The following is an 8,341-nucleotide window of genomic DNA, read 5'->3' on the forward strand; positions in this document are numbered from 1 at the left end:
TATGCACTCTCTCTATTTTGTTTATATCCTTCCCGTAATTTGGCGACCAAAACTGTACACAATATTCCAAATTTGGCCTCACCAATGACTTACACAACTTTATCGAGACATCCCAACTCCTGTATTCAATACTTTGATTTATGAAGGGCAACATACCAAATGCTTTCTTCACCACTTACATGTGACCCAGGTCCTCTCATTCTTGTCTCATCCACCCTCAATGGGAAAAGCTTTTTGCATTTACTCCATTCAAACCCCTCGATTTTGAATACCTCCATCAAATCTCCCCACTTCCTCCAATGAATAAAGTCCTCATCTATTCCCATCTTTCCCAATAATTCAGCACCAAGACCCGGCAACATCCTTGTCCATTTTCTCAGCACATTTTCAATCTTACATTTCCTCTAGGGAGGTGACTAAATCAAAACACAAATCCCATATTTGGCCTCATCAATTTATTATACAACTCCAACATAACATCCCAATCTTTGTCCTCAACATTTTGATTTATGAAGGCCAACATGCCCAAAGCTTTCTTGACTACACTATCTACATACATAATTTCTTGAAAGTGACATTGCATCTGTATTCCCTGATCCCACTTTTAGAACAGTACACTCCCACTCCATTCAGACCATGATGTTGTGCCGACTCCAGAACAATTTTTTTTCCTATCTTACTCTCACAACCCTCTATTTTTCTTACTTGATATTGTCTTCCTGGGAAAACTATGCTGACTGTCCACCCTTTCTATGTCTCTCATTATCACCACTATTAAGTCTCTTCTCACCCTTCATTACTCCAATGAGAAAAAACACATTAATTCAACCTTGCTTCATATTACTTTTTTTGCCAATCCAGCAAACATCCTGGTAAATTTCCTCTGCATCCTCTCCCAAAGTCCAAAGCACGGCAACCTTCCTGGAATGAGGAGACCAAAACTGAATGCAATACGCCAACTGTGGTCTCACCAACATTACCTCACACCTCTTGAACTCAATCCCCCAACTAATGAAAACCAACACACCATATGTCTCTTAACCACCATATGAACTTGTGTAGCAATCTTAAGGATCTATGAACCTGGATCCCAAGATCTCGTTGTTCCTCAAGAATCCTGCCATTCACCACATACTCCAGCTTCAAAGATGGCCTTCACACTTATCCAGATTGAACTACATCTTCCATTTCTCTGCATCCTGTCTATATACTGTTGCAGCCTACAACAACCTTCTACAGTATCCACAGCATCTCTAATCTTTGTATCATCTGCAAATGTACCGACCCACCCTCAACTTCTTCATCCAAGTCAATTAAAAGAATTACAAAGGGAAGGAGTCCCAGAACAGATCTCTGCTGAATGCCACTAGTCATTGATCTCCAGGCAGAATACATTCCATCTACTACCCTTTGCTTTTTGCATGCAAGCCAATTCTGAATCTAAGCAACCAAGGTTCCTTGGATCCCATGCCTTGTCTTTTTGAATGAGCCTCTCATGGGGGTCCTTGACAAACGCCTTACTAAAATCTATATTCATCATATCCTCTGGCTTATCTTTATCAATTTCCTTTAACATTATCTTTCTAGAAACAAACACAAAAATCTCAATGGCGACACCATTTCTCAGTGTTAAACACTCAAGGAAAGATCTGCAGGATTACTGGAGGGATCATTGGTGTTTTAATACTAAACCTGAATTCATGATGCTGGTTGAGGGATATCTGGTTATCATATTTTTGGCTCCTTGCAAAATTTGATGCCTTATTTCACCACAACAATGGCTGTTTAGCATGAATATTTCACATTAAGAAACAGCTGGAATGGGCTGTCTGACCCTTCATATCTGCTGCCATTAAGCATCATGGCTGATCTTTCATCGCAATGCCAGTATCGCGTACCTCTGATTCCCTTAGTATTTAGAAAATGTTCAATCTTTAATAATACTTAGTAACTAAGCCCCCCCCCCACCCCCCAACCATTGTTCTTGGGTGGAGAATTGTAAAGATTCAATACTGCATGCTGAAGAAATTTCTACTTTCTGGAGAGGAATTTCTAAACAGAGATAAGAAGTGTAGTGAATCTCTGTCCAATGAAGCAAATGAGATATTAACATACCGTTTGATGCTTGAATAATAGGGGAATTAAAGGTTATAGGAAACAGGCAGGTGTGGAGCTGAGTCCATGGTAGGATTAGCCAAGATATTACTGAATGGTGGAACAAGTTCAATCGGCTAGATGGACTGCTCCTGCTATTTCTTAGGATATGTACTCGCTTATCCTTGCTTTGAAACCATCGCTCCAGCCCAGGTAATAAACACACTAGCAAGTGGAACAATGGCTCTGCATCTACCCAGGAAAATGTTGCAAGCTTAAATAAAGTCATTTCTCATTCTTTTAAGCTCAAGAGTTCTGACCAAGTTAGCATCTCCATTCATCCAGCTATCCAAAGTCCTAGAGATGGACTGAACCTGCTAGAAACACTCAGCAGGTCAGACAGCAAGCGGAAAGAGAAACAGAATCAACTTTTCAGGTTGAAGTGAAACATCAATTCAATTTTTCTTTCCAGTAATGCTGTCTGACTTGATATGCATTTCTAATTATTAGTTTTAATTTCAGATCTCTAGCATCTGCATTTTTAACATTTTCAACCTTGAAGACACGAGAGACTGTTAGTGAACAGAAACCTTCAATCTATAAGCAAAGATGGATGAAACGGTTTTAATGGATCAATTTTTAATGGATGCATTCTGACACTGTGGATGCAGACATTTTTATCACTTTATAGATATTTTTCAGCATGAATACAAAAAACAAGAAAACACCTGCCAATCCCAAGTATACCACCAGGGTCATTCCATAACTAGAACCTCATCACCTCTATCCCAAGTATACCTTCAGGGTCATTCCATAACTAGAACCTCATCACCTCTATCCCAAGTATACCTCCAGGGTCATTCCATAACTAGAACCTCATCACCTCTATCCCAAGTATACCTCCAGGGTCATTCCATAACTAGAACCTCATCACCTCTATCCCAAGTATACCTCCAAGGTCATTCCATAACTAGAACCTCATCACCTCTATCCCAAGTATACCACCAGGGTCATTCCATAACTAGAACCTCATCACCTCTATCCCAAGTATACCTCCAGGGTCATTCCATAACTAGAACCTCATCACCTCTATCCCAAGTATACCACCAGGGTCATTCCATAACTAGAACCTCATCAACTCTATCCCAAGTATACCTTCAGGGTCATTCCATAACTAGAACCTCATCACCTCTATCCCAAGTATACCTCCAGGGTCATTCCATAACTAGAACCTCATCACCTCTACCCCAAGTATACCTCCAGGGTCATTCCATAACTAGAACCTCATCACCTCTATCCCAAGTATACCTCCAGGGTCATTCCATAACTAGAACCTCATCACCTCTATCCCAAGTATACCTCCAGGGTCATTCCATAACTAGAACCTCATCACCTCTATCCCAAGTATACCTCCAAGGTCATTCCATAACTAGAACCTCATCACCTCTATCCCAAGTATACCACCAGGGTCATTCCATAACTAGAACCTCATCACCTCTATCCCAAGTATACCTCCAGGGTCATTCCATAACTAGAACCTCATCACCTCTATCCCAAGTATACCACCAGGGTCATTCCATAACTAGAACCTCATCACCTCTATCCCAAGTATACCTCCAGGGTCATTCCATAACTAGAACCTCATCACAATCAACAAAAGGTACCTGCAATTCGTCTTTTTCTACTCAACTTCTGTTTTTTTCAGTATTCTATTTATAGCCTCAAAATCAAAACAGAATCTTTTTAGATGCCTGACACCAATAACACGAAGGGTAAAGAGTATGTGGAGGGGCAAAAGGTAGTGTTATAACAGCTGCTAAAAGTTCATCAATAAATTAAAAATCACCCTGCCCAATGACCAAAATCCAACAGTCACATTAAAAGATGAGCTGAAGCATCGATAGGATTCTCCCATGGTAATTCACAAATATCACAACACACTGGTCGTTTTAATATCATTGCAAATTTAAAAGTATCCCCAGCAATTGAATCACAGCACACTTCATGCCTATAATTGGTGTGAAAATAAGGAACCAGTGACATGCCTTCGAAGAATACATCACCAGCAATCAATGACTGAGAATGTCCAGTTCATTAGACAGTACGTCTTTTCCACCAAAACATCCCACCATCTTACTCAAAATATGCTGGAAATAGGAGACAAGTCCACCATTTAAATTAACTTTAGAATTATCCTTGAAATATTAATTCATTTTTTTCCCCCTTCTGGTTTTGCTTTCTTTCATATGTCCAGAGCTCTCTCTGCACCATTCCAACAGCGTTAACTCAGTTCAACAGTGAATAGACCAGGCCATTGTGTTCGAGGGGGCGAAATAGAGCCCATTCCCCCCAACTTTATTCCTCATCTCCTCCGTCGCATCCAAACAATGAAGAGGTTATTGCAAAATGGGTGACATTTCAGGCGTGATGCAGTCGGTTGGGTGGAACAAGGAGTTCAAGGAACTTTGCAGCGGAGAGGGACGGCATCAGCCTGCATGAGCCCGGGAGGCGCCTCTGGACTCCATCCATTCCTCCCTGCGTCCAAGAAGCGCAGCCAAGTCTGCCAGCCCGGCCGCGGTTGAAGCAGCCAGTCCCGCGGACGGACAGACTGGGAGGGAGGTGACCAGCGGCCAGGTCAAGCCTCCGAGCCCCACGGAACGAGGAGCGGCCACTGAAAGCTGGCCTTGAATTTATGGTATTACAGTTAAGCATCATGAACTTCACTCACAACAGGCCAGACTGAGAGAGAACGAGAGGTGGGGGGGGGGGGGGGGGGGGTCTGATGAGTTTTACAATCGGCTGCCTTTCCAGCCACTGGGACCAAGATTTTTCATTTACAGTTGCACGATTTATTGTACCAGTCGCCAGAATGGGATTCCAACTTGTCATTTAGAATTGGTGATCTGGAGTCCAGCTATTGTCTGGCCTACACACACACACCCCCCCACCCCCACCCACGGCTTGACATCACATGCAGCAATTATTATGAAGGCGACTTCAAACGTTGCCTTCTGATACCATCCGACCGACGCAAGTTGTGACCCTTCATGGCTCCTTAAGCAGGTCACCAATTTTTTTTGGCCACAAGGATTTTTGGTTTGTTCCCTGATTAGTAGGAGTGTTTGTGCACTTAAAACGTGGTGAATAATCAAGATAATTCGCCAGGCCAAATAAAATGAGCTTGAAAAGCACCCAATTGAGGCTACTATCAACAAAATGGGTTTTGAATTGGAAGCCCTTTACTCAGTTAGCCTTCAGGGTAGTAAATGTAGGACAGAGATGAGGAGGAACTGCTTCTCCCAGAGGGTGGTGAATCTGTGGAATTTGCTGCCCAATGAAGCAGTGGAGGTGGCCTCAGGAAATAGACTTAAGACAAGGTTGGATAGATTTTTATGTCGCTTGAGAATTAAGGGATCTGGGGAAAAGGCAGGCAGGTGGAGATGAGCCTATCAGAACAGACATGATCAGATTGAACAGCAGAGCAGGCTAGATGGGCCAGATGGCCTGCTCCTGTTTCTTATGTCCAGGGGAGGCAATTGAGCGGGAAAGATTAGGTTCAGATTTATTTATTCATAATTGATATGGACATCAATCCCAATGCTATTAATTATTGTCCATTCCAAATTGCCCTTGACAAAATGAATAGCTTTTAGGCCATAGTTCTTCACTGGAAAATCACACACATCAGGTAAAGGTGGAAAATTTCCTGTGCTGAAGGAAATCAATGAACCAGATGGACTTTAAAGACAGCTTGTGGCCATTATTAGTGACTTAACTTTTTTTAAAAATGGAATACATTCTTCTACAAAGAAAATTTGAGAAGATAAAGCAGTGATCCTCAACCTTTTTCTTTCCACTCACATACTACTTTAAGTAATCCCTATGCCATCGGTGCTCTATGATTAGTAGGGGATCGCTTAAAGTGGGATGTGTGTTGGAAGGTTGAGAATCACTGCTCTAGACCCAATTGTTACTGAAATATTTTGCTTGAGAAAATTTGTCATTGGCCCATTTCCTTTGGAGCTCTGAAACCCTGCATATAACGAGTCAATGAGGTACAATTAAAACAGTGATTTTCAAACCTTTTCTTTCCATCCACATACCATCTTAAGCAATCCCTTACTAATCACAGAGCACCAATGGCATAGAGAATACTTAAAATGGTATGTGAGTGGAAAGAAAAAGGTTGAGAACCACTGAGATAGAGAGAATATGACAGAACAATTAGATGTAAAGACGCAATAGATGAATATGAACAGTGGACTTTGATCATTACAGTCAGCCTAGACCCAAATGACAGTCAGGTAATAGGTATGACAATGAGTTGGATAGAACAAGAAGCATTTGGAGACTGTAGTGCTACTTAAGTGGTCAAAATTCTGCCAACATCCTCATCACAATGCCTTCTGCCCCCTCCCAAACTTCTGCATCCAGGAGCCAACAACCCTCCACCATTAACCCGGTCAATCTCCCTCCGTGGTCTGTGTGCCTTCATCCCCCTCACCCAACCAGTCCATCACCTCCCATGACCTATGTCTGCATTCCTTCTTCTCAACCCCCCCCCCCAACAGTGATTTTCCCTCCCACACATCATTGTATTCCTCCTTCCTCCATTCCATCGCTACTCAGTGATAGCCCTTCTGCTTTATGTCCCTCACCCAACTCATTCCCAATCCTACTTAGTGGCACCCCAATCTCTTCCTTCTCCTACTCCCCTCACCAAACCACTTCACCCCCATGCTGTTATGCACATCTGACTCAAGTGCTTCCCTGATCCCAACCATTCTTTTCACCCTGACTCCGTGGTACCCACTTCTCCTGTCCATAACCCATCCTCCAATCCTGCCCTTCCCTGTAATATCTTCACCATTCCCCCACCAGTTCCCAAATTCCAGTCCCTTCACAGTGGTACCCCAGCCCACATTTACCCATCTCTTTCCCCCTGCCCCTATCCCCATCTCCTTCCCATGCTCCCTTTCCCCAGTGGATCCCCATCCCTCTCCCCACCCCCTTCCCCCAGTGGTTCCCCATGTCTTTCCCCAGCCCCCTTCCCCAGTGATTCCCCATGTCTTTCCCAGCCCCCTTCCCCCAGTCGAATCCCCATCTCTTTCCCCTGCTCCCTTCACCCAGTGGTTCCACATCTCTCTCACCAGCTTGGTGTTTGAAATGGAGCCGCCGGGGCAGTGCCCCGCATCCCCCGGGCCAGGCCTCCCCGCCCCCTCCCCTCCCCGCCCCGTCCCCCCCCTCCCCGGCCCGTCCCCCCCCCTCCCCGCCCCGTCCCCCCCCCTCCCCGCCCGTCCCCCCCCCTCCCGCCCCGTCCCCCCCCCCTCCCCGCCCCGTCCCCCCCCCCTCCCCGCCCCGTCCCCCCCCCTCCCCGCCCCGTCCCCCCCCCTCCCCGCCCGTCCCCCCCCCCTCCCCGCCCCGTCCCCCCCCCTCCCCGCCCCGTCCCCCCCCCCTCCCCGCCCCGTCCCCCCCCCGGCCCGGCCTCCTACCTCGGGTCAAGTCGAGCGGGACGTTCTCCTCCCCGCTGTCATTGCGCCCTGCCCTGGGGAGAAGTGAAAAGGACACGGTAATAATCGTGCAGCGCGGGCAGGGCGAGCGGCAGGTCGGCCCGTTCCCTCCTCCCTCCCCCCCCCGCCCCCCCCCCGGTGACCAGGAGTGCGGGGAGGCCGCCCGGCCTACCTCTGATGCGGAGGCCCCCTGACGGAGCAGCCGCGGACACTGACCGCCATGTTCACCGACTCCCCACTCTCTGCCGGGACATTGAGCGAGAGAGCGGAAGCGCCGCCCGGTCTCGCGAGAGCTCGCGTCCGCCCGTCAATGAGTGCGGGCTCGGCCGGCGGCGGCGGCGGACTGAGACGGGCGGGGGGGGGGGGGGGGGCGGTGACGTCACCTCGCCTCGGCCGGCCGGCCGGCGCCGCCAGCGTCATCGCCACCTGCCGGCCAGGAGAGGCCACGCTGTTCCTGCAAGACCCAGCCCATCCCAGAGAGGGCGCGCACACAAGGCTCTTTCAGGTGGCCAGAATAACCCCCCCCCCCCCACACCAATGCAAAGCCCTATCCTCCCCCTCCTCCGGCAGGGGCTGTCGGGCAGCGGGGCACGGGGAGCCGGCCGGGAGATTTTGGGGCAGGGGCGGCCGGCGGAGCATGTCGGGGCAGGGGCCTCTGAGGCGGGCTGTCGCAGCCTGGCTCACTGCTCCTGCACCGCGGCCGCACACTGAGGCTCAAAATGCGGCAGAGTAATGGC

General features: G+C 47.5%; 1 protein-coding gene across 3 annotated transcripts in view; it reads right to left on the bottom strand.

Moving 5' to 3' along the window:
• The window catches only part of LOC138735618 (rapamycin-insensitive companion of mTOR-like), a 265,357-nt gene extending 257,409 nt beyond the window's left edge, over positions 1-7,948 (bottom strand). For all 3 annotated transcript variants that reach the window (XM_069883715.1, XM_069883709.1, XM_069883692.1), the window contains exons 1-2: positions 7,777-7,948; positions 7,587-7,634 (exon numbers count right to left, since the gene is read on the bottom strand). The gene's annotated coding sequence lies outside the window, so the exon portion shown is untranslated. The remainder of the gene's footprint in view (positions 1-7,586; positions 7,635-7,776) is intronic.
• Between the last annotated feature and the right edge of the window lie 393 nt (positions 7,949-8,341).

Source organism: Narcine bancroftii, chromosome 1 (genome assembly GCF_036971445.1).
Source record: "Narcine bancroftii isolate sNarBan1 chromosome 1, sNarBan1.hap1, whole genome shotgun sequence".
In the NCBI taxonomy this organism is placed as follows: Eukaryota; Metazoa; Chordata; class Chondrichthyes; order Torpediniformes; family Narcinidae; genus Narcine; species Narcine bancroftii.